The sequence below is a fragment of the Falco biarmicus genome, chromosome 5 (genome assembly GCF_023638135.1).
Source record: "Falco biarmicus isolate bFalBia1 chromosome 5, bFalBia1.pri, whole genome shotgun sequence".
Lineage (NCBI taxonomy): Eukaryota > Metazoa > Chordata > Aves > Falconiformes > Falconidae > Falco > Falco biarmicus.
In genome coordinates, this window is record NC_079292.1 from 11,083,447 (window position 1) to 11,096,576 (window position 13,130).

General features: G+C 37.1%; 1 long non-coding RNA gene across 2 annotated transcripts; it reads left to right on the forward strand.

Moving 5' to 3' along the window:
* Positions 1-2,165: 2,165 nt before the first annotated feature.
* Positions 2,166-6,924, forward strand: LOC130150260 (uncharacterized). 2 transcript variants are annotated; one of them, XR_008822171.1, is made up of 4 exons: positions 2,166-2,354; positions 3,052-3,114; positions 4,941-5,125; positions 6,263-6,924. It is a non-coding gene; the product is annotated as an uncharacterized LOC130150260 (long non-coding RNA). The 2 variants fall into 2 exon arrangements; XR_008822170.1 differs by lacking the exon at positions 6,263-6,924 and having other exon boundaries at positions 4,941-6,250.
* Positions 6,925-13,130: the final 6,206 nt, after the last annotated feature.

Below are 13,130 nucleotides of genomic sequence, written 5' to 3' on the forward strand. Positions count from 1 at the left end.
GTATGTTTGCTTGGTTTATTTTGTTGTTGTGGTGGTTTTCCCTTAGCTGAATACATCTCAGTTGCTGGTAGTTTCATTATTAGCTCACTAATACTGAAATTGTTGCTTTCATTAAGTCAGTATGGAGCTTAACTCCCACTGTTGTTTCAACTTCTATTAGCAACTATTTTATTGAAGCTCTTCATACAGTGTCTTTGACTGGGGTGTGTTCATTTTTTGAAAAAAAAAAATGCAGCAGTTGCATTTGGGCATTTACATCTCTAGCAGAAGGTCACCTACTAGCTATGAGTGAAATGGTGACACCTGAGGGCTTGTGGTCATTTATTTATTTATGCGTGTATGTAGAAAAATCCAGTTGTATGTCAAGAGCTACAGCTACAAATAATTGGGGCTTTTCTAATTTCTCTGCCAGACTAGTCTCAAATTCAGATCCTGAGCACATAGCCACCCTATAAGTTATAGTTGTCATAATGTTTCCCGAGGTGCTGAAAGTCTTCTATTTCTGCATTAAAATTTCCAAACCCAATCAGTTCTTGAGAGTGGGGAGTAGATCGATGTTTCTGTTATACTGGTACTCACCAGGAGTCATAATCTAGGAACCTCGTTTAGCTTTTCTGCACAATCTGACCCAGCAATTATTTACTGCACACTGAGCAGAGTATGTTCTGCATACAGCGTAGCCAAAAAAGGCTGGGTAGAGCATTCACTGTGCATGCAGATGATATGAGTCCAGTTCTTTTTCACCCTTCCCCTCACTTTAAGAATATTTGAATGTATCTTTTCCAAGACAGTGATTTAACCATAAGAGTCTCTTTGGATCTGCCTCTCAGATTTCTTAAATCTATTTCACTTGTACAACAGAACTTTTATCTGAGACAGGAATACTTTCACCTGTCTAAGCTCTAAAACTTAGAGTCAGTCTCTTATCTGACTATGTTTTAGGAATTAATTCAAGGAGATACATTTTCCACAGGGCAAGGAAAACATATATCCATACTGGTTTATATTGAGTGGATAGAGATATCCTTTCAGATTTTTCTGACCAACGAGGGAATTGAATGCTTCTGAGGTGAAAAGGAGCTATTGGATTACTCAGTTATTGGATAAATGGAGGAGAATGCAGTGCCGCAAAGGAACTCCGAGAAATGGCTGGCTTAGATGTGGTTTTAGCATTTTGTCGTTGCTAGGATGTGAATCCTGAGTGGCTGCTCTCTTCAGTCCTTATTAATGCAATAACAGTATAGTGATCACTTGTGAAACGCCATGAATGAATGGGGAAGAGGTTATTAGCTTACTGTTAGCTGCTGTGAGTGAACATTTCTCTAAGAGCATTCAGAGATATTTCTGTTGCTAATATAGATGGAGAGTGCATTTAACACTGTCAAAACAAGCAGGGATAGCCATTCTCCCATTTATTTTCTTGTGAATTCCTGAGCACCCCTATGTTACAATCATTAGGAGATTAATTCATGTTTTTATTATGTATGCATTATGTAACACTTCCCAAATAAATGGCTATTTTAATGGGGGTTTGGATAGCACGATTGCATTAACACTTATATGAGACGGATATTTTTGTAGCTTTGGTTGACTCTTGCTATATCTTTGATTATATACACACTTCCTAGGTAACCTGCTCCTTGCCTACTCATATGGTAAGTGTAGTTTGTTGGCAAAATTAAGAAGTTGCATCCAATAATCCATTACAGACTCTGCATCTCACACTGTGTTAGAAAAAAAATATCAATAATGTAATGATGAGTCCTATTTAACCTCTGACAAGATTTCTTCATTGGAACAGTGTCTTCCAAACTTTGTTAAGACTATTAGAAAAGGGAATTTTCCAAGGTCTGCTGGGACTTCTTGTATTGAGAATACTTTGATTTCTAACACAAGAATTCCTGTTTAATTAGCTGTAGAGAGCATATGTTTTTGCCCGTGTGTAAGTATTGTTTTGTAAATATAAGAAAGGAGGCATTTTGCCATTGCCATAAAGCATTATTGTGTTTTGATGGCACAATGCAACCTGCATGTGGATGGAGGATCTGTGCAGCTGCATGTCAGCCCTCATTCCATGAGATGTGACTTGGACAGGAGAGGGTGAAGACTTTTCTAGCACTCTTGCTAAATCTGCTCCTGCTCCAGGAAGTGATATCTAATTCAATACCATATTATCAGCCTCTTGATTTTTTTAATTTCCCAGATGCAGATATCAGAGTGCACCTGGAGTTGCTGATTGCCTGTTTTGTACTTAGCCTAAGCAGCCCTTCTCCTCATGTGAATTGTTTAAACAGCCTCTGCCAAGTCATCTTTTATCACAGAGGTGAACCAGGCTTCTTCAATGTGTCTCAAAGGTATATCCTTGTTTCTTAATGAAATTATTTGGAAAAAATATCTGCTTACATTTGGAATTAAGCACAAATGTCCAACATCGTTTCCCTGAGCCCATACAGTATTTTACCTGATCTTTACAGCTGTCTTGCTTTGAGTAAATATTGTCCTGAATTGGTGTCAGTTTTGCTTTTGTTTTTCCCTTTTCTCTTCCCTTCCCTTCCCTTCCCTTCCCTTCCCTTCCCTTCCCTTCCCTTCCCTTCCCTTCCCTTCCCTTCCCTTCCCTTCCCTTCCCTTCCCTTCCCTTCCCTTCCCTTCCCTTCCCTTTCCCTGTTTCTGTTTGTTTCTTTTTTCCTGGTAATACTGCAGCAGTTGCCCATGCTACTTTTAAATGTAAAACATAGTCTGTTCCGTTCAACACTGAACAGTTTTTTCTTGCATATTTTGTCCCTTGGAATGTGAAATCATCATGTGATTTATACTGATGACAGAAATGTTATCTCCACATTCTCTGGGCAGCCTCTATGTTGTTAGGAAAGTACAGTATCTATTTTATGATGCTTCCATCAGTCCTCTCTGCTGTTCCTAGTTTCCAGCTGTTGCTTGTTGTTGTCCTCCTTCTACAGCTCCACTTTTCTCTCTTGTGAAAAGATTTTGTTCTCCCCGTCCCTACTTGTGCACTATTTTTGTATTATGAGAATGCTCCTGTTGCTATTTCAGTTCTGTTTGGCTCATCTTCCATGTATCGAGGCCACCTGATAGAGGACTTCTGCTTCGGGAACGGTAAGTAACATTGCCTGTGCTTGAATCTGAGTGACAGTGTCTCTTCCCAGAAGCGGGCTCCTTTTATATGTGCAACTATTCTTTCTTATTAGTTCTCTTTTGAAGTCCACATATCTGCCACATTCAACAAACCTACCAACTGCTGTCATGAAAGCTTCACTCTTTACCTTTATTCCTTCCTAGCGTTTTATTATAACAAGTGATGCTGTCTGAAACTGTTTCGTGAAGGAAGTCACAAGGAATAATAGTCTGCTTCAGCTTTTGAGGCATGCTTTCCTGTCACTGTAAACTTAGACAAAATAACTAGGAAGGATCCAACGGTTGCACCTTAAAAATAGTTCAGAAACAGTTTTTTTCTTAACAAAATTAGAAGATCTCAGCCAGCAGCTTGCCACTGTCAGTTGTTCTACTTGAATTGGTTTCCCTGACCCCATAATGAGGACCTGTCCCCTAGAAAGTTGGTGTAAGGTATTACTTTTTTGTAATTAGTCTAATAACATATAATATAATATAATGCAATGTACTATAATATAAAATAAGACAGGAAATTGTGATATTTTTTTATACATTTTTTTTTTCTCTGAACAAAATATATTAAATCCGGGAGGGAAGCTAACTTGTTCTGACACCAGCACATATGAGAACAGCAGCCTAGATAGCCCTGATGGTATGTAGTAATATTATCTTATTTATATCTGGATCATTAATATTCTTTGCCTTTTCATCAACTTCAGAAGATAACCATCTTATGCTGGTATATAATGTTGTACCTGGAGGAAAATTGCTCTCCTCTGAAATGACAGAACTGATTAATATCCAATATTGTAACTTCTGAAAACAATTACACTATCTAGTTAACTATTTTACCCATACCAAAATAAAAGATAGTGATATATATTGAAAAGTAATTAGGTAATTGCAAAATAAATTTAAGTAAACCTGACTTTTAAACTAAAATTTATTTTAAAGAAAAACATCTTTGATGTTATTGTCTGGCTTTATAATGAAAAACGGAAAAGGAAATATTAGAATGTATGTATATTTTAAAGATTCTGGTAAGTGGTATATATCAAAGCATTTTTTGTGAAAAAAAAATGTTTTTTAAAAAAATCTGTTTTTCACAACCAATTATTCTTCTAGGTTTTTTTCCTGCGCTTGAATTAAAAATTAGAACCAAACCCATAATGATTTTTTTCAGAAATTACTTTTCCCGGAATGATATTTCTGAGTGGACCTAACACTCAGAAATTCAACTAAATGTCATCTTTGGTTGGACATCAGTCCAACCCAATACCTAGTGAACTCAAAGGCAGTATATGATTCATAGTGTCATATAATAACTGAAGATGGGACCTCTGAAAGTCATCTAGTCAAGATCCTTTTCCAAGTGGGACTAACTTCAAAGTTAGATTAGTTTTTCCAGGATAAAGCTTTCCCAGAAACACTTTATACAGGATCTAGACATCTGTGATAGCCTGTATGTCTAAGCATGCTTTTTACATGTATGTTGAGGCTCAAAATATGAGTTACCACTGGGAAGAAATGGGAAGTTAGCCTTCACAGTTTGGGATGGCTTCCTGCATCTTCTGCAGTGTTAAAAGATCTTTCAGTTTGAATCTCTGGGGAAAGAAAGTTTGTTGTTCAGAATCCAAATAAACTTGCATTTAAATGCAGCTTACATTCCTAGAAGTACTCTTTTTTTTTTTTTTTTTTTTTTTTTTTTTTTCTTCTTTGGGTTCAGTTATGAAGCCTGCTGCACATAGATGGATGAAAATCATAAATATAAGTATTCCCTTACATTTTGCGCAAATACTTCATTTTTTCAGAGTCTGCATGTGAGCATGATGAAGAAGGGAGAAGGGAAGAAGTAACAGCTGTTGAGCAACTTCTTTGGCATTCATGAGGGTTGAATGAGAAGTAGGAGTATGAAATCAGGGTTGTGTGACTGTCAGGAGCACTGACACAAGAGTGTGGAGGGAGGACAATCTGTTTCAGACCTGCACACTGAGAGGTTGGTACTACACAGTCTTTTTCTGAGTGACTTCTGTGGGTGCACCAGCCCACCACAACGATCAACTTTTGCACACACTCTTATGACTCAAGCCCCCCAAAGTGTATGTATATACATATAAATAAACAAATATGCTCTTGAATGTACCTTACAGAGAGACAGGGAAGAATTTCAAGGTGTCATAGTCTGCGTCTTAATTAGGTATTCCCTCTTGAATCTCACCTGAAGATGGAGAGGCAGGTCCCAGAGCATGTCCTATTCATGTCGCGGTTCCTCAACTTGTGATTCTAAGCGTCCCTAATACCACTTAATTTGTCAGTTGATATACATATGATTGAGGGTTTAGTTTGAAGCTCTAAGAACATGCTCATTGGCACATGTCCGAAGCTGCCTTTATACACATAAGGATTTTATTATTTCATAACTTTTAAAATTGTTAAATATATATGTTAACTTCAGAGATATTTTGTGAAATGACATGGAAAAGCAGTTACAACATAAAGGATAAAAATCCACACACTTAGGGTGCCTTATTTAGTTTGTCAAAAACACTTAAACTGTTGAGTGAATCTAATGGAATTCAGTGAATCTGCAAATACATTTTCAGTCCACTGAAAATGACTGTCAATTCAAGGTTAATTCATGAAACTGAATCATGAGCAAATATTATTTGGTAAAGATGAAAAAGGCAAAGAAATCATACAAACAAGGAAATGGGAATTAAAAAATTAGAAATTAGAACAATGGAGAAATGCTAACAGAGATTTGTGCCAATAAAAAAAAAATTATCTTATAGTCTTTCTTTGACCGTCATTTGCCTATTTATTGGTTCACTATGTAGAAAGATTATCTGTTGACTTCAATAGCACTATTTCAATTCATGCAGGCAACCATTTCCACTTGAAAAAATCATAAATATAATTCATGAGTGTTTTCTTACATGAATGGAATTGAAAAGCTATTCTTTTCTCCATACATTTTTTCACCCAATTCTATTTCAAAGTATTATTTTGAGCTAGCATTAAAATATGAATAAATTTAGGAATTCATAAGCTTATGTGGTTGTATTTTCTTTTACATATATTTTTAGGAAAAAAACATTTTTTCATGTTAGTTTTTCTTCATTTCTTCCCTTAGATTGTCATGTGAAGCACAGGATGCTTAGAAGATTACAATTGTCTACTCTGTAAGAAAGGTTATTTATCAAGTCTAGAATTGCTGAAAACATAAAGGCCTTAGTTTCTTTCCCCCGTTTGTTTTCTATGCTTGTATTTTCTGTTCCAGTTCTCTAGCTAGAACTGAGTTGCTGTCTAGACAACTGTAATGCCATCTTTCCTTTGCACAGATAGTAAAATTAACAATTGATTTGGCCTATATGCAAAACTCCAAAGTATAAATTCAAACTGGGTTTTCTAAAAGGAAACAGTGCCGGATTAAGTTCATAATTTTTAATGTTAAACTAGATAATTTTCAAAATAAAGGAAATAAAGGAAGTTGATTGTAAGTTTACATACTATACTTAGTGTATAGCAAGTCTATTACATAGCAATTACACTGAAATTTGTATGCTCACACACAAGTCATCGGAAATATCACTTGAAAATTATTAGTTTAGCAGCCGAATGTAAACAGTAACGGAGGAATGGGAAAGTGATCGTGTACTGAGGTTGGCAGTGGAAGTTTCTGGTGTTGGTCATGAGAACAATGTCAATTGATATTTCCCTTTGTGACCTTGGAAAAATAAGTAGAAGTACAAAATTAACTAATAATGATATTGAGAAAACATTGCCAACAGATGGAATGCCATGTGCGGGGGGGGTGGGGGTGGGGGGTGGGGGGGAAAGGTGGCCATAATAAAAGTGTTTTCAAATGTAACAGCATAAAATGCACAGGACTATATGCATAATAAAAACAACCAACAACCTTTCTGTTACAGGGAAAAAAACCTTATTTTCATATGCCCAAGCAACAAGCTGAAAAAATCAAGTAGGAATCTAAGTTCTGTCCTGATTGGAATGATAACTCGATCTTCCCCTTACCATCCAAATACACCGTAAGACCATGTCTCACTGCGCCTTGGCATAGTACCTCGTAACTCTTGTGACCAGAGGTCCTAGTGCCGAGGTTATACTGGCTGCCATAGACAGGATAACCTGCGTGTAGTCAGACACTCCTGGGAGATGAAAAATATTAATTTAAAAAACAAATAAATAAATAAATAAAGATTAAATTTCCTTTGACTATGGAAGACCTAGAACGTTGTTCTCTTTTTCTGTGTGTTTTGAGTGTCTACTCTGGACTTACAAAACACTGAATCTGCCCAGCGTCTGTGGAGGGCGGCAAATTCTGGCCTCTGGTTCCAAACATGAAAGATGAGTATTGTTCAGCATTTTCCTGCTGGCCAGCTGCGTCTGTTCCCCTGCGCACACAGGGGTCTTCATGAAATTAATTTGCATTCACTTTTAATGTGCCAGCGTATGTTTCAGATATCTGCATTGTTACAGTGAGGTACTGTGTTTCCAATGAGGCAGGAAAAAATTGCTCAGATAATAAATACAGCTGCTTGGTGCCTTCCAGCACCTGCACGTGGTTGTACAAGCACCCCTAGCCTGTTTCAAAGAAATTAGACCAGGTAAGGGTACAAAGAAGACAGTATTTTCAGTTAATATCTTTCTCTAGCATGAGGTGGACTCAAAAGCTTAGACAGGCCAAAGTTTCATGATGCATAACCTTTGGTAAATATAGAAGTTTTTGTCATTTCTGCCTCTCTGCCCCTTGTCGTTCCACTGCAGTCCTACCCTGTGACTTGTTGCTCATTTGTATTGCAGGGTTGTTTGTCACCCCAATCATTTCCATGATCCAGTTCACACTGCTTTATTGATCTGGATTACAAGCAACTCTGCAACACCAGTTAAATAAAAACCGTTATTTTGTTTGTAATCTGGGTCTATTTTATGATGAGTTCAGAGAAAAACCTCACAAGCAGTTGAGCTGACACAACAGGAGGAGTAGACTGCTGTGACATGGAAGTGGGATCATTTTACAGAATCACAGGATGGCTGAGGCTGGAAGAGGCATCTGGAGATCGTATGGTCCATCCCCCTGCTTAAGCAGAACCACCTCAAGCCAGTTTTCCAGGACCATGTCCAGATGCACTTTTGATATCTCCAAGGGTGGAGAATCCAGTCTCTCTGGGCAACCAGTTCCAGTTCTCAATCACCCTCACAGCTAAAACTCTTAAGCCTTGCTATCATTAAATATTTTGTGTGATGACAGCCTGCTGTCAATTAGAACTAAGAAGCACTTTTAGAAGTTCATGGCTGGCTCCCAGCTCGGTTCTTACAGTTATAGACTGCGAGCTCCTGTGTCTGTATAACATGGTGCATCGATGCTTGTCAGCTCTGGTACGCTTCGGAATGCTTCGGGGCAAGGGAACAAGATCATCCTTGCTAGGCAGCTCTCAGCACACTCCCTGGAAAACACCTTGGCCTGTTTCAGCTGCTGATTCCCCCCAGCAGCTCCCTGGCATGGCCTGTCAGTCCCAGCGGCTCAGGAGAACACCCAATGGGCAGTTTGCCTTCAGCTGCCCAGTGTTGGCAGTCTCTTAGTGTAGATGACAGCCGTTCTGTGAATGATCTCAGTACCTTCAGAGGCCTCAGGCATGTTTAATTTGCTGATGCTATGTGGCCTGTGTCTGCAGGACATCTGAAGGTTGTGTGCTCAGCCCTGTGACCTGATCTTGGGCACATCAAGCTGCTCTACATGCCCTTGGCTCCAGGCTCGGTACGCAATGTGTGTTCAGGTGATGGGGTGGCGAGAACACCAAAACTGACTCTTTTTCTTATCTTGCTTTCCTGAGAAAATTTTCATTAACTCTTTCCTTTTAGAACTTGTCCAGAGCTTGGGTTCTGTTTCTGAATGTCAGCCTTCTGGGCATGAAAATCAATTTCACTTATTTTTTTAATTACTGACATCAGGTGGGTAATGTTGTGACTCAGACACATAACAAGGAAACCAGCTTAATTTTAGCTGAAGTACAACTTTCAAATGTGTTTTTTAGCCTTCAAACAATACTTTACAATTTAGGATCCAAAAAAGCTCTGAGCAGAGATTTTTGATTGAATACTGCAATTGTTGTCTGTATTTCCAATGCGTCTATTTCAGAGTGAGACTTTTTTAAACCTCGGTATTTATTTTTAATTTCAACTGCATTTGCAACCTCCTGCTGGGCCACTTTGTGTTTTTCTCAGTTTATATTCATTATAAAACTGATTTTGGGAGAGAATCAATCACTAGGTTTGGAATGCTGATGAATTTCTGATCTTTAGCTGTATGCCTCTTTAGCACAGTTATCTTTATGCTATAAATATATATAACTCAGTTATGCACATTAGTAAAATAAGGTATTTGTGTTTTAATAAAATTAAGACATCTGCATTTATTGCTCTCATAAGATCTGCAGGACACTGTGAAGAGTTTGAAATTATAGTATTATACGTAAAGGTGTTGCCTATGAAGATCTAAATAACAAAACCCAAGAACTGTTTTAAAATAATGTTTATATTTAGAAAATTGTCTTCATGCTCTTGTTAGCCTTGTCGTTCAATTGAATGTGCAAATGGTTAATTATAGAAATCTGTTACATCATGACCTACTGAAGCAAGAAACGGCAGTCCTCAGCTTCTTTTATTCATATCTTGCAGCTGTCTTTGTACCACAGACATTTTTGAAACTTTTTCTTGAGACCCTGTATTATTTTGCTGTATTTTTAAGCTTGTCTGAGTAAGTTGTGTTATTTATACTTTTCATCATGTACTCTGATTTCCAAAATAAATTAAACTCTCCCATGCTTCGCTTTTCTATTCTGTTTAGCCAATTGTTATATGATAACTTCCAATGTGGTGATTCATCCAAAGTGAGCATACCACGTAGACGTACATATACCAGACTGCTGTCTATTCTTCTTAGTGAAATTATCTATTGATTGCGGTTAGCTTTGTCCTTTATTTCTCTTTCTTACTGCAATAGCAAGGAAATGAAAGATGCATATTTATTGACTGGCTGATCATAGGCTTGTGTGTAGAACTTTTATTTTAAAATATTAGCTTTTCTAAAAATGTTTGTACCATGGGCTGACAACTACATTAGCCAAGTAGGAACTATGATTTTTAAAATGTGGAATGCCCATGTATACAGTATTGTTATTACTAAAACAGAAAATATGGCAGGATTCACAGAGCAAGGAATTGTACATGCATCAAAATTGAATATAATAACCATACATTTTTCTTCAGATCATGTTAAAAATCAGTTATTTTTTCTATGGGCTTATGTTCCTAGGAATTACTTCCTTTAAAATGCATTTTATGCATACCAGAAGCTGCAGAGAGACAACACATTCTAAACAATTTTCAATACAAAATATAGTGTTTGCAGAAGGCTTAGAATTAGTATGTTTGAATGAAGATTTTAAATACTATGATAAAGATCATACTTTGTGGTTCCATAAAAGAACAGCACACTTTCAAATGAATTTAATGCTTATGGGAAGTATAAAATTGACTGGTATACAAATGTAACTCTTTTTAGTTTCACTGATTACATACAGAAAGACAAACGCAGAGTAGGAGTCCCCCCTGAAGCACCAGTGTGTCTTGTGTGATGGACAAAGATTTCTAAACACTTTATATCTGCAAAATCAGCCAATGAGGCTTTTGGCTGTGCAGATAGGCAGTTAATATGGGCATGCAGCCATCAAAAATTGAAATGAGAACTGTGCCAGGAAATTTCGTCAATGAGTTTGTACATGCTGTCAAACAAAACTTCATCAACTACTGACCTTTCCCTTGTAACCACTCCTCAGTGCCTGAAGGAGAAAAGCTCTGCGGTCACTTCTCTGTTGCCCAGATAATACAGCCACGCTACGCAGGACAATAAAAACACATATTCAGGTAGGAAAACAGGCTAAAATTTCACTCTTAAGTTCTTCAAATGACCCAAAACCCACAAATGGTTTCATTACTCTATCAAAGATACATCTTTTAATTCTGCAACTTTTAATTTTTTGAGATCTGGTACATTTACACTATTTCCCTCTATTTCCAACATTGCAGGTAGGTGAGTAAAACATGCCTTCAAGTATTATTATCTATGCTTTCCAGACATGTTGAAATTACTTACCTGTTCACTATATAGGTAAGTGAAGGCTTTTTTTTTTTTTTCTTCATTTTTTAAGTTAAAGGCCTAAAGAGAAGCAGAGAAGATATTCCCCTCCTTTCATCCAGGCACATTCCTTCATGGTAATAAAAAACATCTGCTTGCTTCTTTAATATAGGACCAAAATATTTACACTATTAAATATTAAATAGTACACTATTAAAAAGAAAATTCAGCATGAAGAAGAAAACTACATAGAAATGTGTTGGGGGGAAAAAAGCAAAAGGACTGATGATATAACTGAACAAATAAGCACTTGTTAAGCTGTGCTGGCTTTCACTGTGCAAGACCAAATGACCATAAAGAGAATAAAATTGGCTTGGATACCAAAACACTTTAATCACACATGTATGACATTTTACAAATTTCATAACTTCCCTGACCCACAAGAAGGACGATACAGTCTCTCCATGACTGACAGCTGGGTACCACCGGCACTGGCCTTCACATTCTGTGGTTCTTGACACCTTCATGACTTTCCCATGTTGTTTATACTTACAGTCCTCTATTCCTGTAACTGAGCAACTCTCTTTTCCTATAAGGTTAAAGAAAGTTCATAGGCTGACACTAGCCCTAGTGTCCACTAGCCTTAAATTATGCTACTTGCCACACTCTCATAGAAATATATGACTTAACTGAGGTGTAAAGTTGTAAGAAGGTTATTTGGATGGAGAAGACTGTAATGCCACAGGTATCTGGAGGTATCTGGGGAAAAATCTACTACCTTATTCAGACAATATATGGAACAGGAGAATAGGAACACAGCAGTATACAGCAAAACAGTTTTTCAGTATAATTATTAATATTCTTTTGTTAAAAGATCATCTAAATATTTTGTATAATTAATAAAATACCACTTCAGAATAAATGTATCCTTCCACTTTCTTTTTGTTTATTTTGAGGGCTGCATCGGGTTCCCTGGTTTCTCAGACTATAGTATTATTTCTGCACAGGATTTCCCAGGCAGCAGTCTGGTGGCCCATCTTTGCGATTAGTAGTTTTTCTTTACTTCCTATTCTGACTTTCTGTTTTAGGAAGGTCACACTACCCATAAAATTAATACAGTGACAGGAAAGAGACTGTATGATCTATGTTTGGCACAAGAGCAAGATATTAGCGAATGGGAATTCAATAGTTAAAACTCACATACCGATTAGCTGCCAAGGACACAGACATTTTTAGGTTGTCTTGAGAAAAGGTATAATGCGAGAAGTGGAACTCCATTTTTCCAATGCTAGTCTTTCAGTTTGTCTCCTCTCGTGATTTAGTGAGGACACAGGCCTTTCAAGTTTCCATGATTCACAGCTTGGATTCTTTCCTGAGGATGACAAGAAGGAGGACGGCAAAATGCTGTAGAGATAGCTTAGACTGCAGGACTTTTGACTGCTGGCAGATATGAAATTATGTCCTTGGGGTGAAGTGCACCTTAGTAGACTCCACAGTCTACTTTTTCACTGACTGAACTGAAATGTAAAAATATTGTACAACTTTTGCACGTGCATTTATATGGTGTATTATGCCGTACACTAGAAACTTACACTAAACAAAGTATTTGAAAATCTCAGTAGAGCAAATAGTCTCCAACAGTTTTTATAGACAAGTCTCCAAATACCTTAACTTAATTACATTAATTAAAACAGAAGTATATGGTTTCAGAAGCTTTAGATACACTTAATTTGCATCACCACTATTAAACCTTCATCTGTCCAATGAGATAAGCATCAAGTATCAGCATGTTCTAAAGAAGCAAGAAGATCTTTTAGGATCATAAAGCTGAAGTTGAGAAAAA